The sequence below is a fragment of the Solanum verrucosum genome, unplaced genomic scaffold (assembly GCF_900185275.1).
Source record: "Solanum verrucosum unplaced genomic scaffold, falcon-dt-bn FXZP01000302.1, whole genome shotgun sequence".
Lineage (NCBI taxonomy): Eukaryota > Viridiplantae > Streptophyta > Magnoliopsida > Solanales > Solanaceae > Solanum > Solanum verrucosum.
In genome coordinates, this window is record NW_026019914.1 from 1167804 (window position 1) to 1174456 (window position 6653).

Here is a 6653-nt window from a genome sequence, read left to right on the forward strand (position 1 = left end):
TACGATTCAAATAAAACAATTGAATCATAATAAAATAGAATCCATGAAGATTTGCATGAAACCTTAGATAATTGGGTAAAATAAGATTTTGGAGATTGAAGTACTAGGGACCCAATGGATGAATGAAGTTCATTGGTGAATCCCCACATACCTTTACAAACAAAGCCCAAAAGCAATGGAGAAAAGGATACGTAAAGCTTTAAACTCTAGCTTGTTCTTCCTTGAACTTGAGAGAGAATTGGAGAGGTATAACTTGGATACGAATTGGGGATTTGAGAGAATGAGAGGGTTTTGGTAGATTTGGGAGTTGAAAATCAGTTATAGGTCCAAAAATGACATAGTATAGGGTTAATTGGGTAGGAAAATACCAAAACATTCTTCATTGAAAACTATCAGAAGTGACCTACAACTTTGACCTACGGTTCACAAGACTTTCTTTAGACTTTCGTCGTCAACCGAATCACTTACTGGGGCTCAATATTTTTGATAATTTTCACGAGACCTTTATATGGCTCGTCATTTGGTCTACAATGTGTAGACCCATTCCATAGAACCCAACTTATAGTCCAAAATTTCACTAAGTCTTGATAACTTATACATGCACTTCTTATGGCCCGTAGTCCATTATACGCCTCGTCCTAGCCAATCATAGACCCAACTTAGAAACTTGTATTTCCTAAAATTTGAACTCAGTTTCGATGGATGCCATCTAGGACCTGTAGATGCTGTTACGAACTGTTAATAGGTCTCGTAGTCTGAAACAGCAGTCGAAAAACCTTTACCATTTAATTCTACTTTCATATTTCTAAGGTGTTACAATATCTCCCCCTTGGGTACATTTGTCCTTAAATGGGACTCAAGCTAGAAAGAATAGAGTAGAGGAGAAACAACTAACCCAACATAAATGCAAATCTCATTATAATTCACATAAACAAGGAGAAAGCATCAGAAGCTAAATCATAACAAAAATCAAGTTTTTATGGACATGCATGCATCTGAAAACATGAGAATGACTAAAATGCATCAATAATGAACCATGAGGAACTAATACCTCAAGCTAGATTAGTAGCGGAGGAAAAGAGATGAGTTTATTGGGACATCATATCGACTTCGACCTCCCAAGTAGCAACCTCAAATAATGATTCCTCCATAAAACTCTCACGGAAAGAACTTCTTTATTTCTCACCTTCCAAACTTGTCGGTCTAAGATCTTAACAATATCTTCTTCATAAGATAGACTTTTCTAATAAACTACCAAAGTTACTAAAGGTGATAGACTTTCCTTAATTGCCAAAGTTTCCAAAGATATGATTGAGGTTTGATCTCCAACATAATTTTTCAACAAGGAGACCTGGAATACCAGATGTACCACTGTTAAAGCATTAGGTAACTATAACACCTCAAAAATTAGTAGGTTGAACTAGAGGCTAAACGTGATGGTTAACGTCAAGGTTTAAGGGCAAGGGGCAGGGCCAAGGGTTTTGGGTGAAGGCCATGGCTAGGGGGGCAAGGCTGCCTAAAACATTCTAGCCACTGCCTACCATGACTACGAGGGTCTTCACGACCCGTGGTTGGTGAGGCAGTGTGCCCCAAAAGTGCCCAAGTCAAGGATCCCCTTCACCAACCACTTCACGGATCGTGGTGATGACCACTGACCATCATGGGAAGGCTTGTGGGGTTACCTCAGCCCCATGGTAGTTTTTCAAGTTGAGGGGAGCTACTGGTCAAGGGACCACGAGCACCACCATGGGCCGTGCTGCCCTTGACGGATCATTAAGAGGGGTGTGGCCTCTGGGAAGGGGCTGCCTAGTCGAGGGCCAATTGGTAATTTCCTAATTAATTAGTTATTTTATGGGGTTGATTTTAATTGTTTTATTTCACATATATAAATGATTTTAAGTCATGAACTACCCCATTTACTTCATTATTCCAAAAAGCCCAAATCATACCAAAAGTTCTTCTCCCTCACAATATTTTTCTCTCTAAAGAAACCTCCATTGAAGAAGAAGAAGAAGAAGAAGAAGAAGAAGAAGAAGAAGAAGAAGAAGAAAAAGTCAAGGTCTAGGGCTCAATGACTCAACTTTTCCACCCAATTTAGTGAGGAATCTTCAATTAAGGTATGGTAGTTTGGATTCATGGTTATCGTTCCATCCATGAAGTCCTCAAATCTTCAATTTCAAAGTTGGAATTTCTCAAAAACTATGGGTTTTCATTCTAGGTCATGGATCCTTTCTCAAAACATTTTCAATGGTTTAATTAGCATATATTGAGATTGAATTGCTGTTTATGGTGATTTTAAGATAAAATCCCCCATGAATCCATGATTTCCCCATAACCCTAATTTATGACTTTGATGTGGGTGAATTGTAGTAAGATGAATGTTATGAAATTGTTCTTGTAATTCTTTAGTTAATGGAATTATGTCATTATTCATGCCTAGATTGTAGAAATTATAGGTGTGTTGATGAATTGTGATTCATGGCCTTGAAGGGGAAATTATGAAGAATGTTGTATAATCATGATGCTTATGTATATGCTTTGGGATTCCCATGAAAGTAATGTGATCATGTATACAATTAAATTGTGATATTATTGAAAGGTTATTCTCAATTATACACTTGTGAATGATGATGATGTCATGTGAAAGGCTTCTTCAATGTAATGTTGCATCATGAATTGGTAGGCTTAGGGCATCATCTTCTTGTGTAACTAATGTATCTTGACTTAATGAACATTGAATCGGTAGACCTAATGGTGGTAGCCCTTTCATAAATGATTAATGAAGTATTCTATGATGTGTCTTGGATTGGTAGGCTAATAGCACCCTTCCATTCATGATAATAATGAACTTGGGATCGGTAGGACTATGGGACCTTTCCATGAATGATAATGATGAACTTTAAATCAGTAGGCTTATGGCACCCTTTCATGAGGATTCAATGAGCTTTCCGAATAATGTACTTTGAATCGTTAGGCTTATGGCGCCCTTTCATGTGTTAAATAATGTACCTTAAATCGGTAAGATTATGGTGCCCTTTCATGTGTAAATCAATGTACCTTGGGCCAGTAGGCTAATGGCACCCTCTGTTGTGTAATAATGTTAATGTGAATGAACTACTCTATGGGAATGTAAGCTTAGCACCGAGTTGATATGGTAAGATGGAACCTCTCCCCATGTTTATGCCGGGTATTAATGAACATCTTCCTTATCCCATAACTTTGTGCCCACATAGTTTATAACTAGTGGATCCACCTAATCTAAATTACAGGTTCTAGCTTAGACAAGTAGACCAACCCTTTACAGTGTGGGATAGACACCAGATTCCATGGTTTGCTCAGATGGTCTATGTCGGTTAGGGCTTATTTCCATCATGTGAGTTATGTGCTATGGTTACTTTAGAGGTTCTATGAAGTGTAGGTGGTAGTATGGGATGCCATCCATGCATTGCACAAGTAGGCTTTAAAAGGGATATGGTATGTTTCTCTAATGTCTTTATGTCTAATGAAAAAAATATGCTCATAATGATGCTAAATGAGAATGTTGGCTTCAAGGCTTAAGGTAATGAAGAATGTTTAACTTGGATTGTTATTATGAGTTGTTTTCCTTGCCAGGACTTATTAAATGTGAATGTTCCTTATCTATAATTATTGACTAAAGATGAGAATGAAGAATGGTAAGTATGCTATGGTGGCCTCAAAGTGGTACTTAGTATGAATGGTATTATGGGATGCCATTCATTCATTGCACAAGTATAACTTAGGATTATTTCATGATAGCTCTATTATGTTCTAATGACTTACGTGATGATTATGCTTATGTCTTGTATGTCTTGAAGAAAGTTCTTAATGTTTCTTAAACTTGACTTATGCATGGTTTTTAACCAAAATGTCCTTTTTAAGCATGATTTTTGCATGGATATCATACTTAGTACATATTTGTGCTAACCCATATCTCTTCTACAGTTTCTACAAAGTGTAGGTTTTGGCATTTAAGGCGATTTCTTCTAGTTCATGCTTGGATAGACTATTCTCCAAAGCTTGTGGTATGTCATCATAGATCCAAGGACAACTTCTATGTTTTCGTTTCATTTTCTTTATTGTATTTGACTTTCAAATTTTTATTTTAAGGGTTGTGACTCTATTTGAGACCTCGATTATAGTTGATGGCCATGTTAGACTATGTCTAGACTTCCGCTGTTGTAAATAAAGGTTTTTGATAGTATGGATTAAATGTTTTAAATTCTGCACTATTTCCTATGTTCTTATGTGATGATATGCTATGAGGCTTGCATGAGCCATTTCGGAGTTTTGTATGCCGTGTCACGTTCGTGTTGTAGGCTCAGGTCGTGACAAACATGGTATCAGAGCACAAGATGTTGGGATGGTTTTTAGGATTGATGTCTCACAAGCCACGTCTAGTAGAGTCTTGTTCATTAGTGTGAAGCGTGCCACATTTATGAATGAGAAGCTATAAGATGTTAGGAAATTTCACTTTATTCACTACTCTTTAGTCGTGCCTTAGAGTATTGACTCTATGAAGTCCTATTTCCTAACCCTTCTCTTGTGTCTATAGGATATGAATACAAGAAGGATGAACGCAAGAAGGGTGGAAGAGGAGAATGTGAATCAAGAAGTTCCTCAAGAGAATCAAGTTCCTCAAGGCAATCAAGTTCCTATTAACCCTCCGACTATGTCGGATGAGAAAGTTGGGTCGGCTCTGTTAATGATTGCTCAAGATGTAACTACTCAAGCCCAAGCTATGACGGCCCAAGCCAATATGGGTGTTGAGACTCATGTGAACCCTAATGTGAGCACTAGGTTGAGGGACTTTGTGAGGATGAACCCTCCGATGTTTCTTGGTTCTAAGGTGGGAGAGGATCCCTAAGAGTTTGTGGATGAGGTGTGTAATGTAGTTAATGCTATGTGGGTGATTTCTATAGAAAAAGCGGAACTAGCCACTTATCAATTGAAGGATGTTTCCAAGTTAGTTTACTCAATGGAAGAGCAATAGGTCGGTAGGAGCGGGTCCCATAGATTGTGAGGTGTTTAAGAAAGCATTCCTTGATAGGTTCTTTCCCCGTGAGAAGAGAGAAGTTAAGATGGAAGAGTTTATCAACCTTAGGCAAGGTAACATGAGTGCGAAAGACTATTCTTTAAAATTTACCCTATTGTCTAAGTATGCTCCTTCTTTGGTGTCAAATCCGAGAGATGAGATGAGTAGATTTGTGATGAGTGTGTCTGACCTAGTTGAGGAAGAATGCCGTACGGAAATGCTCCATGATGACATGAATATCTCTAGGCCTATGGTGTATGCTCAACAAATGAGGAGTCCAAACTTAAGAAAAAGAATAGAGAGATGAGCAGAGCTAGATCCGATGACCACGGTCAACCAAGGTTCAAAAAGAGATCTTCCAACCAAGATTCTTCAAGCACTCCAAGAGTTAACGAAGAGAAAGGTAGTGGGTGTCCGTTTCCTAAACCTACTTGCACTAATTGTGGAAAGAGGCACCATGTGAAGTGCTTAGCCGGTACGAATAGGTGCTATGGTTGTGGAAAGAGTGACCATCAAGTGAAAGATTGCCCTACTCTTGCGGCAAAAAGAAGAGGTGCCAAGCAAGCTTTTCCTAATGGTACAGTTCCTATTCCTCCAAATTATGGTCGTTTCTATACACTTCGATGAAGAGAGGACAAAGGATCCCTTTCGGATGAAGGCACCAGTATGTTGATAGTTCCTTATAGTTATGAATGTTGGATTAAGGTCCCAATGTTATTTTTATGATTGGCCCTAGTATGGGTTTGCTCCCAAGGGGGAGATGGTATGCTTAGAAAGCAAGGTTGTGAAGAGTTCTAATATCCTTATCTCTTTCTTCTATCCTATTCAAGCTTGAGACCAAGAGTTTCTTATGGCTTTTTTTTAATGTTTTGGAGTCATGTGTGATTATGTGTTTTCCATTATCTCCTTATGCTATGAATGTTCTTGATGAATTCATGTTTAATGAGAAAATGAGCTTTTATGATTTATGTTCCTCATGTTGGTGTGCATTTAGTATGAGTTGCCTATATGCTTCATGAGGTGAATTGTTGAACATGCTTAAATGTGCTTTTGAGCATAATTACATGGTTTGCTTAATGATGTTGTGATGAGCATGCTTTCAGTTGGAAAAGGTAATTCCTCCAATGAAATGAGAAATGTTGAAGTTTTAATGCATATTAGTTTCTAGATGTAGTTCCTACTTCCTTGTGTTGCCTTGAGCATATTGAGATGGAGTTGATGTTTCCTCCTATGATTTGTGCATTATATTGATGTATCATGCATGATGGGCTGCTAATCTTGAGTCTATAATTCCGTAAGTTGTCTAAAGTGTCATTCAAGGATGAATGTTCCCAAGGGGGAGATAATGTAACACCTCAGAAATTAGTAGGTTGAACTAGAGCCTAAATGTGAGGGTTAACGCCAAGGGTTATGGGCAAGGGCCAAGGGTTTTGGGTGAAGGCCATGACTAAGGGGCCAAGGCTGCCTAAAACTTGCCTAGCCACTGACTACCATAACAACGAGGGTCTTCACGACCCGTGGTGGTCACCAGGAGCCGTGGTGCTACCCGTGGTTGGTGAGGCAGTGTGCCCCAAAAGTGCCCAAGCCAAGGGTCCCCTTC